The 19,934-nt window shown below is 48.1% G+C and overlaps 1 pseudogene across 1 annotated transcript in view; it reads right to left on the bottom strand.

The window, feature by feature from the left end:
• LOC146192596 (uncharacterized) overlaps nt 1–19,934 on the bottom strand; it is a 51,379-nt pseudogene that overhangs the window by 22,177 nt on the left and 9,268 nt on the right. The gene's annotated exons all lie outside the window — the stretch shown is intronic.

Below are 19,934 nucleotides of genomic sequence, written 5' to 3'. Positions count from 1 at the left end.
AATGTCTACTCTTCAGCTAAGTGACATCATGCGCTCCAAAACTGCGCTCAGTTCACTCTGATAAGGTAACTAACGAGGTCTCACAAGAAACTGCGACTAGCAGTTCATAACCCGGGCTGTCATTTAGTGCGTCGCTAATGTACAGAATCTGTATAAGCACACTCTTGCTTGAACATATCTTCTTCGAAAGAAAAGCATAAGGACGATATATATCATTTGAAATAAGACAAATACATAACCCTCTTTTCTAGAAATAGATAGGAGCTGCTAACTACATTGAAGAGCTACTACATTAGCATCACCGCATGCCATTATGAATATTAATACGTTTAAACAGTTGGTGTTTACTCATACTGCTAAGTCATACGTTACTAGAACTGTATAGCTGAGTAGGAATTTTAAATACGAGGGCTGCTTCGTAGTTATAGTTCGTAGTCTTATTTTAACTTTGTCAGTACTATGTAATGTGTGGTTGCTATTCCGAGGCCGGGAGTATTATCATAAGGCATCTAAACTACCGTACCAAGCAAACGTGCCTTAATGGTGTAAAAGTAGTGCGCCCTAATCGCTACCCAAATGCGGCGCTTAGATTCTGCTTGACCACCTTTGGCTTTTTTGCTAAAGCACTTTTGGTTTTCACAGATACTCTGTATAAAGCCGTCTGACCGAGGTTGAAACCCTGTAGATGCGATCACGACTCTGCAATACCCCACTATGTCTCCTGTCAAGTGTCATATCTGTCGTATTGAGGATGAAATTTTTTGGTCGCTCGAACTGTTGATGCGACAAGGCAACCTGGCCTTGCTGAGAGCTGATTATTCGGGTGGTTGCATGACGTCATAGGATAACGTCACCACTATCAATTAATTGGCAGAGGTGATGCATGCAAGCTTTTTCTCAGAATTTGGGCTCTAATCTATCACAATAAAATTTGGGAGACATTGTAGCTCCGCATTTAAGGACATGCCATGGCAGCGTTAATGCCTCCAGTCTGCAGCTTTTGGTGAGGATTCTCTTTCACCTACACGCACTTTGCCGATCGTTTCTTCACTAACTGCTTAATATATGGCTGTATTATCTCACGCATATTCGTTCAATTGCAGTTACAAGCTGCCATACATAGCTATAAAGCCCAGCTTTAAACAATTCGTGCAAACATCTCGTGTATTCCGAGTCATACACAGCTGACAACAGTCGCAGTAGGTTCGGCTGCTGTCTAAAAAAACTGCTCTGGCTAGAAGCTTCGGCCGTTCCGGCTCTCTGTGGTCTTTTCACGTCGCACATACCACGAACCAATCAGCTCTGGCCATGTCACCCACCACCTGCAGAGATATGCTCCCGATTCTTCGCTCACAGTACTGGCGCCGAAAATAACGGACTTTGTCAAGAACTGTCCTCCATAAAATGCGGTGCGGTCGGTATTGCCAGCAGTAAAGAACTGCAAAGGCCTGAATCTGAGGCCCAGGCGCGGCCTGAACCCGAGAACTAAATCCCGGCCCTGGCCCACAGCTTCAAGTAAGTGCCCGGATCTGGTCCGGTTCAAGCCGGTTTTTATAGTAATGCAGGAGATAAATTACTCCCTCCGAGTAAGTAAGCTTTTATTACTCTGAGAGCTGGGTTTAAAATTACCGTGCGCTACCAAATTGCGCCACTGGGTGCGCAAAATCCAAGATGCTAGTGCAGCAGCCACCACGCAGCAGATTGGACAAAGAATAATCTAGAATCGATGTAAAGGCAGACGTAGTACTCATTCCTAGAGTGGACAAGACTTGGATCCTAGGTATGCGGTTACAGGAAAGTAGTCGTCACTGAGAAAGAGAGAGAAAACTTTTAATGAGCATAATAATCAGTAAGAATTCGCAGGAGCTGGGTGGTCGGTGCCCCTAGTCCAGGGCTCCGCTGGCAGCAGCTGACTTGCGGACTAGCTGGATAATCCAGGCTTGCTGGTCCAGGTTGTCGCTGGTCAGAGCCGCCTCCCACTGCTCGTCTGTCGGGCATGGCACTAGTAACGTTGGGTCAGGTTTGTCCTGGCATTCCCAAGAGATGTGATAGAGTGTGGGGCTTGCACCGCACCAAGGACAGTAACTCGTGTATTTTGTTGGTCTTATCTTATTTAAAATGTGAAGATTAGGGAATGTGTTTGTTTGTATTTTTCTCCAGTCTATAGCGTCCGAGGAAGGAAGTTGTTTGTGTGGTGGGGAGAAAATTCTTCTTTCTAACCGTAGGTGTTCCAGCCTGTCGCCGTAGGGTCCTAGGAGAGGGGTGGGGTAGGGATGGGGATCCGCCCGGTTTGTGAGAGCTCGGGCTAGATCATTCGCTACCTCATTTCCTTCTAGGCCTTCGTGTCCAGGTGTCCATGTAATTGTGTGCGTCTAGGAGATGGAACGCAATATTGCACACGCTCTTCTGTGAGGTTTTCCGGCCAGGTAGCCCCTGCAGGCTGGTTGGGAGTCCGTCACTACGTGTGATGACTTCGTTTGGTGGTCTTGTGTTTTATGGTGACGGCTATTGCCAGTGATTCAGCTTCCGCAGGATCCTTGGCATAGATCGAAGCCTGAATAATTGGCCTCTTCTTGTGGTCAACTGCAGCTATTGTGAACTTCCCAGGCTCGCCGTAAGCCCCTATGTCCACGTAGACAACTTCCGCGTCTTTAGACAATTGTTTTGCCAATGATTTGACTCTGGCTTTCCTTCGACACTTCTGTAACTCATGGTGCATGTGCTTGGGTATCGGGTTCACATAGATGTTGTTTCCTGTGGATGTCGAAGTTTGTGATTTGATCTCAGAAGTTCTTAGTGCCTGACATAGCGCTAGTTTTGACAGGATTTCTTTACCCGCCTGCGTTGTGTTAGGCGTTGTTTCTGACTCTCTAGAACCGCCTCCTTGAGCTCCTCGAAGTTGTTGTGCACTCCGAGTGCCCAAAGACATTCCGTTGATGTTGTTGGCGGGAGGTTTAGGGCCGTTTTATAGGCTCCTCTTATGATAGTGTCAATGGCCCTTTTATCAGTGATTCTAATTTCGTGATATGGGAGCCCGCAGGTAATTCTGCTAACGACTAGGGCTTGTACAAGGCGGAGGGTGTCCTCCTCCCTTATCCCTTTCCGGTGCCAGGTCACCCTTCTAGTCATTCTGGAAATTTGGTTGACCGTGGTTTTGAGTGTTTTGATTGTATAATTCACTCTCAAATTGCTTTGCAACCACAGCCCCAAACCTCTGATCTTGTCCTTCTCTTGAATTGTCTGGTCTCCTAGAGAGAGCTGAATTTCTCCTGGGGACTTGTAATTTCTTCTGTGTAGCCTGATAAGTTTGGATTTTTCTGGGGAGCATTGAAGACCGCTCTCCCCAGCAAATTTTTCGACTAGGTCTATAGCGGCTTGCAGAGCTTCTTCTTTTTGCGCCAAGGATCCCTGAGTAGCCCAGATGGTGATGTCGTCTGCGTATAAAGTGAAGCCAATATCATTGCGGGTCAACAGTTTTTTTTTTGCTAAATTTATCATTGCTATGTTAAATAGCATTGGAGAGATTATAGAACCCTGCGGTGTACCTTTGTTCGGCATGGGTACTTTTGGTGATCGGATCTCTCCAATTCCTATGGTGGCTGTGCGATCTGAGAGGAAAGCCTTCACGTATTTGAAGATTTTCTCCCCGCAGTTGATATTGTTTAATTCGTGCAATATGGTTTGGTGGCCAATGTTGTCGAATGCTCCTTTGAGATCTAGTGCCAAGAATGAATTTTTCGCCTTTTCGGGGTATGGTGTTGATGACTTCTTCCCTAATCCGGAGGAAAGCATCTTGCGTGCAGAGTCCCTTGCGGAAGCCCAGCATGCAGGAAGGAAAGATGTTGTTTTCGTCGATGTAATTTTTGAGCCTGAGGTGGACTACTTTTTCATAGAGTTTTCCCAGGCAAGAAGTGAGGGAGATAGGACGGAGACTCTCCACAGCCGATGGCTTTCCAGCCTTTGGTATGGTGATAATATCCGCGTGTCTCCAAGCTGATGGGACCTGTCCCTTCTCCCACAGTTCTTCGTTGATGTACTTCGTTAGGTCTTGCAGATGTTCGGTGCTTAAGTTCCTAATCATGGCGTAGGTGACTTTGTCTCCTCCAGGGGAGTGTTTCTTGTAAATGTACGGGCGGCTGAGTAGACCTCCGCCAGTGTTATGGGGGAGTCAAGGGAGGAGTTTGGTTGACCCGCATATGAAGTTTGGCAAGCCGGAGTAGGGTCTCCTATGTATTTCTTGTGCATGGCGGTGATCAAATCTGCATCTGTGCCCGGGTATTTATTGGCTATGGTGTGGAGGGTTCTTCTTGTGGCCGTTTTGGTTTTTGAGGTGTCTATCATGCGTCTTAATATTCACCATGCTTTAGCCGTGCTTAGAGTACCTTTCAGTGAATTGCAGAAATCTGCCCAGTTTTGCTTGGCGAGCTTTATAGCATACTCTTGTGCTTCAGCCGTAACCTGTGCTATCTTCATTTTAAGTTTTCTATTTAATTTTTGCATTTTCCACCGTTTTAATAGACTTTTTCGGGCTTCCCATAAATGTAGGAGATGTCTGTCTACTTCTGGAGTTTTTGTCGTTCTGTTGATTGTCTGGGTCGTTTTTGCATGAGCATCCTTTAGGCTTTGAACCCAATCAATTGTTGTGATGCCGTCGTGTGGCGGTCTAATTTGTCTGAACTTATCCCAGTCCGTTATTTTAGTAGAGCCAATGTTCCTTTTCATACGGGTTGTCATTAGGGATAAGCTAAGGATTTTGTGATCGCTGCCGAGTGTTTCCTCTAGATTGGTCCAGGTGCAATGTCTTATGTTTTTGATGAAAGCTAGGTCTCGGCAGGTGTCTCTGCTTACACTGTTTCCTATTCTAATGGGGGACATGGTGTCCGTCATAAGACAGAGATCCAGCTGCTCAGCCGCTTCCAACAACTTGGTTCCCTTCGGGGTGTCCTTGTGGTAGCCCCATGCCGTATGTACAGCGTTTAGGTCCCCCATAATAATAAGGGGGTTCGTTCCCGCTATGCGTGTGCATTCCAGTAAAAGTGGCTTGAAATCTTCCTGCGTGTTGCTTGGAGGACTGTAAAGGTTTAGGACAAACGCACTCTGCTTTCTTCTTTTTTGAGAGATGACCTCAACGAAAACTTGATTAATTTCACTGAAGGGAAGGTCGTGCGGTATGACTGTTAGTGTGGGGGCCACTAGTGTAGCTATTTTAGGTGCCGTGTCATGGGTGTATGTGAGGTATCCTTTGAGGTATGTTGTGCATCCTGTTTCTTGGAGACAGATGACGTCCGGAGGTATCGGTTGATTTTGAATGAACATCTGCAGGGAGCTGCGTTTCCTCTTGAAGGAGTGACAGTTCCACTGCCAAAGCTCTAGGTGGTATGGTTGCCGGTTAGGGGAGGCAGCCATCAGCGTTGCTCGCCACTGACTCGCAGTCGCTGAGATCTGTCATGCCAGCGGATTTTCGGTGGGCTTTTAGTCGAGGGTCATCGGGGATTCCCGTGCGTTTTCGCACCCCCTGAGTTATTATTTGGATTTTCGAATTGAAATTTTCTTGAACTGCCGCAAACTGAGTTTGCGTGGCAATTTGTTGGTCTTGGAGTTGTTTGGTTAGTTGTGCCATGATCTGCTGTATTTGATTAATCATTTGTTGCATTTGAGTAAGAATGCTTGGTGCGTTTTCTTGAGTGTGAAGTAAGAGCGTTTGTGTAAGCGGTTTCTGCCATAGCGTTTGGAGTACACTCGCCTGTTGAGTTTGAGATGCGGAGGTGTTTACAACATTTTCTACCGGTTGTGGCTGTACTGATACTATTGATGAGGGTTGGGGGCAGTTTGCTTCTGACCCATTTGTAGGAGTTGTAGTTGTTGTTCTACCTTATTAAGGCGTTTCTGTTGTTCTGATAGTTTGATCTTCAGTTGTCTGTTTTGCAGCGGTGCAGCGGTGGCGTAGCGGTAGGACATCCGCCTCGCATGCAAGAGGACCGGGGTTCAAATCCCGGTGCCGCGCAATTCTCCGCCGGATCAAAAAAAAATTAAAAATCTCCGTGTCGATGGAATTGCATAGACAGGTTTGGGGTGCGACCTGATTCCGGTGAACACCTCCGGCAACGCACTCCCTCACCAGAACAGGAGTTGGCCACCCTGGTGCAGTAATTGGCCGCAACCTCCTATGATAAGCTCCATAAAACCCCGGCCCTCAGTCACCAGCGGCTGCGGAACAACTGCCCACGGCGGCGGTCAGACCTGTGACGCAGCAGGGGGTGCTAAGAAAGCCTGGCTCCGCTGGACAGGCCGCCATTGGAAACTGACCCTGGCAACGTTTAATGCTAGAACCCTAGCTAGTGAAGCTAGTTTAGCAGTGCTGTTAGAGGAACTAGAGGGCATGAAATGGGATGTCATAGGGCTTAGTGAGGCTAGGAGGCCGAATGAGGCATATACTGTACTGAAGGATGGGCATGTACTGTGTTATCGAGGTTTACCAGAGAGGCGACAACTAGGAGTAGGTTTCCTTGTCAATAAGTATATAGCGGGTAATATAGATGAATTCTATAGTATTAATTAAAGGGTTGCAGGCATCGTAATTAGGCTTAATAAGAGGTATAAACTGAAGGTTGTACAGGCCTATGCAACTACATGTAGTTATGATGACCAGACAGTTGAAAGCTTCTATGAAGATGTAGAATCGGCAATGCGAAAAGTAAAGACGCAGTATACTGTACTAATGGGCGACTTCAATGCCAAGGTAGGGTAAAAACAGGCAGGAGACAAGGCAGTAGGGGACTATGGCATCGGTTCTAGGAATAGCAGGGGGGAGTTACTAGTTGTTTGCAGAGCGCAATAACTTACGAATCATGAATACCTCCTTCAGCAAACGGAAGAACCGGAAATGGACTTGGAAAAGTCCTAACGGAGAGACTAAAAATGAAATCGACTTCATAATGTGTTCAACCCCCGCCATTATGCAAGATGTAGAGGTAATCGGCAAAGTGCGATGCAGTGACCACAGGATGGTGAGGTCCAGAATTAGCCTAAATCTGAAGAAGGAACGCAACAGATTAGTAAGAAAGAAACCCATAAACGAATTAGCGGTGAGGGGGAGGGCAGAATAGCTCAGGATCTCGCTACAGAATAGGTATTCAGCTCTAACTGAGGATGGCGACATTACCCTAGAGGCAAGGAACAATAATTTCAGAGATATCATTACTGAAAGCGCGGTAAAGTAGGCGGTAGGATAGTTAGAGAGGATACCGGTAAGCTGTCTAAGGAGGCGACAGATTTGATTAAGAAACGCCAGAGTATGAAAGCTTCCAATCCAACAGACCAGATCGAATTGGCCGAGATATCAAAGCTAATCAATAAGCGCAAGGTGGCCGATATAAAGAAGTATAACATGGAGAAAATTTAGCATGCTGTAAAGAAAGGGGGAAGCCTTAAAGCGGTAAAGAAGAAATTGGGCATAGGCAAAAACCAGATGTATGCGATAAGGGACAAGGCGGGCAACGTCATCACTGATATGGAAAAGATAGTCAAAGTAGCCGAGGAGTTCTATACAGATTTCTACAGTAGCCAAACTGGTCAGGAGCGCGTAGTGAGATTGGCGGTAGGGAAAAACAGTCAGACGTTCCACCAGTGACGAAGGACGAGGTCAACAAAGCACTAGAAACTATGAAAAGGGGGAAATCAGCTGGAGAGGATCAGATAACTACAGATTTGCTGAAGGACGGGGGGAATATCGTGCTAGAAAAACTGGCCACCCTGTATACGCAGTGCCGGGTGTCATCGACGGTACCGGAACCATGGAAGAATGCAAACATTATCCTCATTCACAAGAAAGGGGACTCTAAGGACCTTAAAAATTACAGACCAATCAGCCTACTGTCTGTTACGTATAAGGTATTTACTAAGGTAATCGCTAATAGAATCAGGACAACCTTAGACTGCAATCAAGCAATGGATCAAGCAGGGTTTCGGAAACGGTACTCTACTATCGATCATATCCATACCATCAATCAGGTGATAGAAAAATGCTCGGAATATAACCAGCCCTTATACATAGCATTCATTGATTACGAAAAAGCATTTGATTCAGTTGAAACCTCGGCGGTGATGCAGGCATTGCGGAATCAGGGGGTAGACGAGCTGTACGTGAAAGTGCTGGAAGATATATATATAGTGGCTGCACAGCAACCATAGTTCTGCATAAAGTGACAAAATTCCTATAAAGACAGGTGTTAGGCAAGGAGACACAATCTCTCCAGTACTATTCACGGCTTGTCTAGAGGAAGTATTCAGAGACTTGGAATGGGAGCAGTTAGGGATAAGGGTGGATGGAGAATACCTCAGTAATCTGCGATTTGCTGATGACATTGCCTTGCTAAGCAACTCGAGGGATGAACTGCAAATAATGATTGATGACCTAGACAGGAAAAGTAGAAAGGTAGGCTTGAAAATCAATATGCAGAAGACTAAGGTAATGTTCAACAGCCTCAGAAAGGAACAGCAGTTTGCATTAGGTAGCGAAATACTGGAAGTAGTGGACGAATATGTCTACTTAGGACAGGTAGTAACCGCAGATCCGGACCATGAAAAGGAAGTAACAAGAAGAATAAGATTGGGATGGAGCGCATTTGGCAAGCACTCGCAGATTATGACTAGCAGCTTACCGGTATCGCTCAAGAGGAAAGTATACAACAGTTGCATCTTGCCTGTACTCACCTATGGGGCTGAAACGTGGAGGCTAACCAAGAGATTTCTACTTAAGTTCAGGACAACCCAGAGGTCTATGGAACGAAAAATGGTAGGGGTAACATTAAGAGATAGAAAGCGTGCAGAGTTGGTCAGAGAAATAACTCAAGTTACCGACATTCTAGTAGAAATTAAGAAGAAGAAATGGACATGGGCAGGACATGTAGTGCGAAGAGAGGATAACCGATGGTCGCTGAGGGTAACAAACTGGATCCCAAGGGAAGGAAAGCGTAGCAGGGGGCGGCAGAAAGTTAGGTGGGCTGATGAGATTAAGAAGTTCGCAGGGGTCAAGTGGATGCAGCTTACACAGAACCGGGTTAAGTGGAGAAATATGGGAGAGGCCTTCACCCTGCAGTGGGTATAATCAGGCTGCTGCTGATGATGATGATGATGATTATGTCTATTTTGATCTTCGAGCCTAGTGCAATCCTGGCATGGACCATACCCGTTTAGAGCAGTGGGAGAGGCAACCTGAGCCCAGCTTACCCTTTTGGTGTCGTGCTCTAGCTTGTCTGGCGTCGCCCCTATCGCTTCTGGTGGTCCCTGCTGGTTGGGCCTAATCTGTTGTGTCTTCTGTTGGGAATAGTAAGCTGTCAAGTTCCGTCCCTTGGGTCTTGGTCGGGACTGGGGTCTCTGTTTCTCTGCCAGCTGCTGTTCCTCCTCCTCCGATGAAAACCAGCGGCGCTCCATCGGCTTGATCTGCTGATCTCTCCGGCTGACGTGCTGCTTGGGGGGCTTCTGTTGCTGATTGTTATTGCTTTGTTTAGCTTTGTTGTTGTAACGTCCGATATGTGCCCTGAGGCGCTGCTTGCAGGCCTTGTCTCCCGTTGGGTGGTTTCTCTGGCAGGCCACGCACTTGGCTTCACAGGTGTGGTTTTTCTCTGGTTCATGAAGGCCGCAGTTCCGACATACTTTGGCGTTGGGTGTTGGGCAGACATCCGCTCTGTGGCCTGCCTTGAGACATGCCTTGGCAGATCTGTGTGGTTGGTCGATATGGGTAACATGCCGTCTCTCCCCCGTAATAGATGACGTAGCGGGGGGAATGGGGCCTATGAATGTTAGCACTGCCGTGCGAGATTTTTCCCAACATTCGTGCTTGAACGATCTCGACCCCTTGTGTGCGTAGTCGGATGTTTGATAGAAGCTCCTCTGATGGTGTGTTTGGATCCACTCCATGAATAACTCCTCTGATGACGTCCTCAGGCGCCGCCAGGTAGACGTTGACTTCGTAAGCCTTGTTTTCCATGTCCAGACTCTTGATGTGCCGTATGGTGTCCGCAGTCTCGTCGTAAGCAGTGCTGACTATGATGTTCGATCCTGTGCGGGGTCTCACAATAAATTTGGAGAAGTCGCACAATGCTGGGTTGTTGCAGGCAGCCACGATGGCTCTTGAGAACTGGGTAGGAACGAATTTTCTGACTTCCATGCCTTTCTTGGGTCTTATTATCACCTTATAGTCAGTTTTAGGAAGGGGTGGTAATTTCCTCCTCTTCTGAGACGTTTGATCCATAGCCGACTGTACTGGCGATGCTATCGTTTTCTTCGGTTTCACGACGGTCTGCAGCAAGTGCGTCGGGGGAGCATAGATCTTTCCTGCGATCATGACTTGTTCGCCTCTTGCTAACCTTTGGCGATTCTTCTTGCATATCTTTACGTGCCAGTTGGAGTAAAGGTCATCCGGCGATCAGGCACGACCCTCTTCCATGTCTTCAGATGTTTGGATTTGGTCGTCTAATTCACTTTCCTGGTGTTTAGCAGAGTGAGCTGGGTTAGCGGTTGTTGAACACAGACCACTAGATCCGGCCTCGCCTTGGTCTAAGGTATCCATGCGCTCTGGGTCGGCATTACTAGGCCTCGCATCGCCTAGCATGGCCGCCGCCGAGGAGCTTCAAAAGCCCATTTCGATGTCTAATAAAACACTCACGGGTTTGAGAAAGGCCTCAGTGAATTCCGGATGACTTCAGGAAGGTCTTCGAAACACATTTTTCAGGATGTGTTGGATTTTCAATACAATTTCCTTTCTTGTTAGCCGAACCCAATCGAAGTGCGTCCGCTCCCGTCGGCTTCTTCTTCTTCATTCAAGCATAGAGAGTCACTGAGAAGCTAAAAGGCAACTTGAAGGCAAGATTGCCTACACTGTCCCGTACGTACGCATTTTTAACTGCGAGAAGGCTACAATTGAAGCAATCATCAGGAAGAGATAAAACAGCCGACAAATGAAGCTGAGGTTGCTCAATACTCTGGCAGAAGTGGCAGAGGCCAACCAAACCTCCCAATACGAAAGACTGGCACAGACCCGGACGGGAAGAAGCAGACTGTTAAGACTAAGCATTCAATATAAAAGCCTAGGGCACCAAACGGATCTACTTATGAAAGTCGGGAAGTGACTAAAAATCCCCCGCTGCCACGGAACAGCATTCAGGCCATCACACGGAAAGAAGGAAGAAAAGGGCGAAAACGCTGTAGAAGATACACCAAGGAAGGCAGGGCGTAGTCTATGTCGGCGCCGCCGAGTATGAGGACAAGCATGCTAAGGTTGCGGTAGTGACAGATGACAAACAAAACCCAAGAGTAAGCGGCTCGGTCCGCTAGACATACGCGACTCAAGAGGGTGTCATCGCCCTTATGATAGCACTGACAATGGCAACTACAATTATAAATGGTTCGAAAACAGCCGTACACAATTTTCTCAGTGGAAGGTTCTCTCCACAGGTAACGAGAATATTGAAACAAGTCAGGATGACAGAATAATCAGGCTAAGGTGGGCATCAGCCTACTCCCTGCTTCAGCCCGCGGCCTCACCTACCGGGTAGGCTTTGACCCTCAGTACACTGTGAGCGGGGACAGGTCAGTCGGCTATAAAGAGAGTATTGAGCATTATCGCCTAAACAAGGTAGAATACCCACCGGCAGATAGGACACTAAATAAGATCCAAGAAAGCATCTGGAAGCACTTACAGACTTTTTTCAAATCTAGCTACCCTCAACCAGTGGTACCCGGAACAATTCTCAGATAGGTACAAAGTTGGTATGGACGCGTCCAGAAACCAAAAATAAAAATGCGGTGACGAAAACAGAATTTTCGAAGACTCTAATGTTGTCTCCACCCTGACACTCAGCTAGGTGCAATTCGACTAACCGAATACGCCGCCCGGGCTCCAGGCTGCTGTGTAGGGGAGTAGGTTGACGCCTATCCGGTATCTGCTGGAGATTGAAGCTTTACCCACCAGCACTACTAAGAGCTGGCCGACAAATCAGCTCAAATCACCGTATTGCTCTTAAAACATTTTTGAACAAAACGTGATAATGAGGAGCGGTCGTCAGGTGGGAGGTTTGAACTGTAAACTCGTAGATGGTCAGGGGTAACATAGAATAGCTCATAAGATCTAAGAGCCCAATAAAAGGGATTGCATGCACACATAAAAAACTACTTGGCATGTTCTCAAGCATTTGTCATTGTTTACGGAGGAGGAGGAGAAGACTTAATAACATGAAATGAGTATGTACAGGAAGGTGTGATTAAATCAATCCATACGGGGCCGGTCCTCACAAGCACTAGGTGGAGTCCCTATTTTGGGACCTCACTGTCATCGGGCGCTGCCCAGGAGCGCTCCACTGAGGCCTTGTGGGCCTGTGAGCCAGCGCAGCCAAGCACGGTCGCCTCCCAGTCCTCCCGGGTGGGGTTGGGGTTAGGGGAGATAGCAGGGTTGAATGGTCAGGCCCACACCTTATGGTAGATGTCCGAAGACTTCTCCGCACAGAGCGGACAGCTGCCTGAGAAAGAAGGGTCGAAGTGTTTGAGGGCTGCCGGGCAGAGCAAGAATTAGTATAAAGGCGGAGCAGAAACCGCTCCTCCGCCTTTGAGAAGCCTTTACATAGGCGAAGATAAAGCTCGGGCGGCGGCATCAACTGCCTCATTTCTCTCAAGTCTCATGAGAGCAGCAGCCCAAACAATAATCCGGCGAGCAGGGTCCCCGATATATGCGCTTCTTTAATAGAAAGCGGTGAGCTAGATATGGTACCCTGCCTTGCTCAACGTTTCGAGAGGCCCCGCGCAAATCGGAAAATATTGTTTTGGTAGTGGGGTGAGATGCAGCCAAAGCAATGGTGACCTCCGTGTGCATTATGTCCGGGCTCGAAAAGTAAGCCCATTTACTGCCTTAGACTTGTGGATGACTGTGGCTGTATACAATCGCCCATGGCGGAGGGCGGAGGCGTCCACATAAAATAAGCCGGGCTTAATCCATAGCGGTGAGCCAGGACCTCCGCCCGTGCCAGGCGCCGGCCATTATGGCCCCATGCTCGCGGGAAGAGGGCGTACGTGAAGGGCGCGTCTCCATATGATAGAATGCGTACGCACTCTTCTATGTGAGTGTTATGTTGAATATATAGTTGGGTAAGGAGCCTGCGACCCGACGATGTTTTCGAGAGACGCGTATATTGGTTAGTCAAGTGGGCTTCCCGCAGCTGCCGAAGTGTGTTCACTATGCCCTGCCCCAGTAGAAGCTGATTGTAGTTATTCACGGGGAGGTCGAGAGCCCATTTTATGCTTTTGCGGAGGATGGCGTAGAGTGCACTCGTCTCGATTCCGCAGGTGGAAATCTGAAATCCAATAAAGCATTCAACTTGTTACAAAGGCATGTGCCAGCCGCAAGGCGCATTCGTATCATAACTCCCCGCGCTTGTGAGAGGCCCGGCGAACCATGCGACCCAACTGGTCCCCCACCTTACGGAGTTTGGCCGATGTTGTTTCTGACCATCTGTGTTGATTTATAAGGAGCCCCAGTACCTGGACATCCACAAGTTCAGGGATTGGAACTGTCTCGAAAACAATGTAATTTTGGCAGTGAACTTAGGTGATGGGCGTATGTGCACAAATTCAGACTTTGGGGGGGGAGCATTGGAGGCCGCAGCGGCGAGCATAATGGTCCACTATGGCCGCCACCTGCCGCAGGTTGGCCTCACTGTCTCCGAGTGAGCCCTGAATAACCCACAAAGAAATCTCATCGGCGTACAACGCATGCTGCACACCGGCGACAGCCCCGAACTGGGCTAGCAGGTGCATCATCGCCAGATTGAATAATAGGAGAGAGAGCACCGCGCCCTGAGGTGTACCCCTGCTGCCTAAGCGAAACAGGCCATGCTCCGTATTCTAGATTCGATTGTAAGATTGTCGGTCTGTCAAAAATTGCTGAATGCATTGAAACGTGTTTTGTCGCAGTTTGAGATAGGTGGGTGAGAATGATCCCGCGTGTGACATTGTGGAATGCCGCCTTAAAATCCAACGCGAGTACGACCTTGCCATTGTGGGGGCATTCGACGGGGTCAAGAATAGCCCGATTGAGTTGTAGCAAGACATGCTGTGCAGATCTGGGTGTCAGCGAAAATATGTTGGGATTCCGTGACCTCGGACAGCCTGTCAGGTACCATCATCTCCATGAATTTCCCCACAAGGAAGTCAGAGAGATGGCACGATGGTTCTCCGTGCTTATCGCCATGCCAGATTTAGGAATGAAGGTAACCACAGCTGTAGTTGTCTATGGGGAGTGCTGCTTCTCCAATCCAGATTGAGTTAATGTAATCCAATAAAGATATGTACGCCGGATCGGAGCGATCGGCTAATAATTTGTAATTTTGTCCCAACTTGGAGCAGTGCCACGTTTCATTTTGGCCAGAGCCACCCTGAGGTCGGGGAGCTGGAGCAGTTGATTCAGCTCAAGGCTCAAAGCCTGAATATGAATGCGCCGGCCCGCCGAGGTACTGTGCGATGCACAAGTACTGGTCCCGAAGTTCGTGTACCAACTGGGTTGTGTTGCCCTGGGAGCTCTTTGGAGGTGTTTTGGAGTTTCCATGCGTGTTTGCGTTCGATCAATTGGGCGCGAAAGAGCCGCCAAGTGTTCCGGCGAGACATCTATCACGCAGCCGTACTGCATCGGGCCACCTAGTTGGAGTCGGTGAGCTGGGCAGCATACTCAGCAGCTCGGTGGGTGAGCTCAGTGATGCGAGCTCTAAGTTTCCGGTTGTGCTTCTACCGGCACCACCAATGAATGAGGTAATGCCGGGCCTCCCACAGGTAGAGGAGGTGGTTGTCCACCTGTGATACCACCTCTGAGAGCTGAATTTGAGTTTCGAAAGAGCGAAGGCTAGATACCATTTTCTGGGATCAAGGCTGGTAGGTTTGCTCATGTATGGGTGTCGTAGTGTTATAATTTTGCCTGAACTTGCTCCAATCTGGAAGTTCGGCTTGTGTTGTCGGTTGAGCGAAAGGACGGGCTCTAATCGTATTTGAGGAGGCAGTGGTTGCAGTGGAGGCAGTGGTGAAGGTCGAGTCCGGACACGTATCCCGAGTCACGGAGTTGCATATAGGTGTTGATGGATAGGGTTAGTGTGAAAACTGTATTTCAGTGTTTACGCAAGCTCCGTCAACTTTCGTGCCCATTTCTCTTCATGGCGATAACCCCACATTCCACTAGGAGCATTGAAATTGCCCACAATCAGGAGGAGTTCCCGACCAGCAAATCTCAGCGCTTGGCTAAAGAGGTCCGCGAAGACACACTCGGCAATTTCGAAGTGCAGTTTACATTGAGTATGTTTAACGATGGGTCCTGCTTGCGGGGTGGGAGGAGGGTCATCATTACATAGGAATATTCAAGTTGCAGGTCTAAGTCGATCTGGTTAGCTGTATAATTTCTACGAACGCACAGACAGGTCGAGGGGCCCTGCTGGAACTTCGTATAATTGGTTATTGTGGCGCCCCTCCCCAAATCTTGGAGAGCGACCACGGCTGGCAAATACTCGAAAGATGAAAGGAAAAGCTGGAGATCGGCCCTCTTTGAACGGAACCAAAGCCCCCGACGGTTCCATTGAGTATAATAATTTGGGTAGCCGATTTGGAAGTGGGAGAGGTCCTACATCGAGGGTGTCCCGCCATGCTGAAATTTAGGGGTGAAATGCGAAACTGAGCCTGCCTCCGACCCAGTTACCTGGGGCTGAAGCTCAACTCTTGCATAAGAGCAACTGCCGTCGTCATCGTCGAGGTCAATGACTAGGAGGGATAATTTAGATGGCGAACCAGATACGCCCCTACGGGAGCCGGCTCTGCGAGGAATGCGGATGTTAGTCGCGACGTGTTGCAATCATAAAGGGGAGAAACTTCATATCTCGAGCTATGAGGTTTTCCATCACTGTCCCAAGCAGGGAAGCAAGTTTTGCATTAAAACGGGCTTCGATGTGCCTTGTAACATCTCGAGTAGCATCTCGTTTTGTACCCGGAGAGCAGCTACTATTTTGTAAAACTCAGCGTACGCCGTCAAGCGAAGAAGAGGGGAAAAGGTGTGGAAGGAGGAGGTCACCCTACCCGAACTTCTCATCTGTTTGCCATTATTGACGGCGTTCGCCCATTAAGCGAGAATTAAGCGGCTCGCTCGCAGCCGTTAGGTTTAGCGTCGGCGCCACGAGACGAGAAGGAAAAACTGCTCTAAAATTTCGGAACGGGGCCCACCTGGATGAAATTGTATCCACGGATGCCGATCAACTTTTGAATCCAATGGGAGCAACATTAATGGAGTGCGAAAACTTGATCCGTGAGTCCTGTCAAAAATTGATAGAGCCGATTCACCGCACGTCTCTCGAACACGAGTGCCCCGTGGCACCCATATTTTACAAGCCGCGACGCCTGAATGTTAATGCTACCTCAAAGCCAGTGGAATCATATTAATGCGTAGGCATTGTATGGATATGTAGGGTTTCGCGTGGGCATGACTATGTCGGCGCTGTAACAGGAGAAATAATTAATTAGGAGAACCATCACTTGTCACCCTCGCATCACACCGGTCGTGGCACTACAATAGAACGCTCAGCTCAACACATTACATGAACTGGTACAGCAACGCCATGATGCACGCAGCGTTAAGGCGACCCTTTTGCACTCTCCACAAGCACTCCGTGCCTATGCTACATCGCACATCATATTGCAGCCGCCATCGCCAGTTTTTCCTCCATGTAATTTTGTTTAGCTGAGCGCAAAGAAACCTACTGACCTTCATAGACCAACTACAGGCATTATCCCTTCGTAAATGGATCGCAGAGCAAGACACTAAACTGCCCCAAAGCTCAATAATTGTATATGCAGATGCCAGCAATGACGGATGTGAAACGACAACTGCAATTCATTGTCCTTGTGAGCCCGCGCTAATAGCACATCCAGATATTAATTTGCAGAACATTCTTCTTCTTTCTGTACTGGGCTGGTTGCCGTCCAAGACGCGCTTCGCTCTCTCTCCGTCACAACCTTACTACCTACCGCCAAAATTGTCATCCGCACCGACGCCCTGCAAGCAGTGCATCTGCTCCGACGCGTCAGTCGCAGAACAGAAATCTACCAGAATATACATCATCTGCAGTTCGCATCTCGCAAACCATTCGAATTGAGTGGGTCCCTCGTGACCTACTCAGTTCGCAAACCTCTGGAGATTCTGCAACCCGCCAGGCGACTCTACATTCGTCAATGACACGCTTCCTCACTATGGATGATGCCACTCTGCTTCTCACAAGAAAGGAAGCCCCTCCGGCGCCGCACACGTGCTCTTGTCCCTCCGTGCGCGGTAAACCTCCCCAGCAGTCTTACCCGCGCAGAGGAGGTTGCGCTACGGAGGATCCGGGTCGGGATTGCCCTCACACCTGCTGTAACACGAACATGGCCTCAATATCGATATTTACATAAACGTCCAGGATGCCCTGTCTGCAAGTCAGAAGATCATGCGGCAGATATTCACCACTTGTTGTGGGTTTGTTCGGCACTGAAGCCGACGAGAATTCGGCACCTGACAGCAGTGGGCCTTTCGCCGAACAACTCATCTTCGTACATTGCTTGGACGCAAAGGCCTTATCATCGATCTCTGTTGAACTTTATTAGAACAGCAACATTTTTTTTTTCATTACCCCCTTTTTAAAAATTTTTACATATTCCAGTATGCCTTGAGGCAATAACCAATGTAATAAAAATTGGTATATCGGAAAAAGAATTTAACCATAGGATAGAGCGTCAAGGAGAGGTGTGCAAGTGACAAAATAGTTGGTGTGGTGTATTTAAGTAATTAATTAGAGCCAATAACAATAATAATCGGTTCACGAAAAGCAAAGGCCCAATGTCTGTCACGCTTGTTCTGTGGACAGTATTACCGCTCCATAAAGGAAGGGAGGAATATGGGAGGTAAAGCGGGAAAAGTGAAAGGGGTGCCGTAGATCAGGGCTTCATAGTAATTTCGACCACCTGTGGATCTGAAACCTGCACTGAAATCCCCCAGCACCGGACGCCTCTTCGTTTCGCCTGTATTGATACTTAATTACAGCCAATTAAGTGGTTTACTTGAAATCAAGGCATAGTATCTGTCATTCGCGGAAAAGGAACTATAGTTTGTATACCGAGAAAAGCATGGTAGCATTAGATACAGCATCAAGGAAAGATGTGCAAGTGAGAAAATAAGTGGTGTACAGGAAAGCGGAAATTAAGCGGTTTACAAGAAAGGAAAGGCCCAGCTAATGTGACTCGCGGAATGCCGCTGACAAATTGCGCGGACAACGCAGCAACGCTTAGGCTTAGGCATTGCTCCAGTGCAGTAGTTTGCAGTGAACTCGGAAAATTTCTTTAATGGACACCATTTGACCGATTGAATTCATGGCCGAAGGGGTCGCCTCCCAAAAGACACAAAACGCCAAAGAGCATATGTACGTTAAGACAGCTTCGGCTATAAGGGAGCTGTTGTGCAGGGCTCCGTATCATTTTTAACGTGAACCGACACTGTGTTGTTGCACAGGCGCCATGTTCCCCGCTTCAATCTGAGCGCGGCCAACGCGGCCATGATCAAACCGGTGTGCAGCTGCTCAGTAGTGAAAGTACCTCAGCAGTTAGGCATTGCAGCGGTGTAATAAGTAAATAGATCAGCAAAGTTTTAGTTTTACAACGCGCATCATGGCTTTATCTCATTCGTCTCGCTGCTGTAACTTCCCATGAGTACTTCACTCACAAATAGTGATTCAAAAGCCAGATATCAAGCCCCTGTGTACCAGACTCCGGCTAGGAGCTTTAAGCCCGACTCTGGCCCAGGCCTAAAACATTACGCCAGCCCGGCCCAGGCCTCACAAAACAGGTTGTGTCCTGGCCTGAATGTTTGTACCAGCCCTAGCCCGTGAATTGCTCTAGTCGGAAGTCCATTTAGGCTACGTTTTAAAAGAAAGAAACTTGGCAGGCATTTCTTACCCTGATGCAATACTCTGATGCAATAGATTTATTAATTTACGCAAAGTAACAGCGTAAACGCATGCAAGCATTAAAGAGAACCCGATGTGACACAAGCACTGGTCACTACGTTTGCGGTTGCATTACCTTCAGCTGTTACGTTTCCTAATTAGACGCAAAATGCCCCAACTCGCCAAACCATAAGTGCACATTAAGTTCTACTCCTTAAGCCATTAGATTTGACCTCAATAATCACTCTGCTGATTGCTCCTTAAGCCCAATTTGTATACACGAGACAGGAGGTTTCCTCAAAATGAAGATCGGCTGAAGAGATTCGCGTTGTTGGCCTAAGGGTAGAAAACTTTCATTGTAACCATTGTCGACCCAGCAGAGACGAAAGCGTTAATTCATTTCACAGCGGCCGATACACTATACTGAAGCTCTTTCATGGCAGTGGTATAATGTACAATAACTTCGTCCTCGAGTGCGATAGGAAACATAGACGACTAAAAAAGGAGACCTTTTGACTCCGAACACTTCAGACAGTTCGACCACCACCGTCGCTTATCACGCCGCATGCGTGCGCACGAGTCATTCCTTTACAAACCTGGTTTCCTGCGAGTCATTAGGGACGCTTAAGATTGGAACCATGAGTTCCGATAGTTGGGGTGGAATGGGGAGGTGGATGAAGATTGGTGCTTCTGAATAACAGCCGGCTTGTCCAAAGCGGCTTTGAATTCAACTTATCGGTCGCCTTCCGTTACGCTGCTGCATGCGTTATCATAGTTAGACTTGTGGAGGTGGAGTTAGGCTAATTGATGACGGGGGGCGCTCCCGGAACGTTGAGGTGGGCTAGTGGGCGGTGGATGGCGTTTTTAAACGTGTACGCTCCTCGTCTGGGCTGAAGATCCCTTCCGCGAGGTACAATCCTACTGATTGCTAAAAGATTGTCATAT

This window comes from Amblyomma maculatum, chromosome 4 (assembly GCF_055883805.1).
Source record: "Amblyomma maculatum isolate TAMU_Amacu chromosome 4, ASM5588380v1, whole genome shotgun sequence".
Taxonomy (NCBI): Eukaryota; Metazoa; Arthropoda; class Arachnida; order Ixodida; family Ixodidae; genus Amblyomma; species Amblyomma maculatum.
The sequence above is the reverse complement of the archived record's forward strand: the minus strand, read 5'-3'. Positions and strand labels throughout refer to the sequence as shown.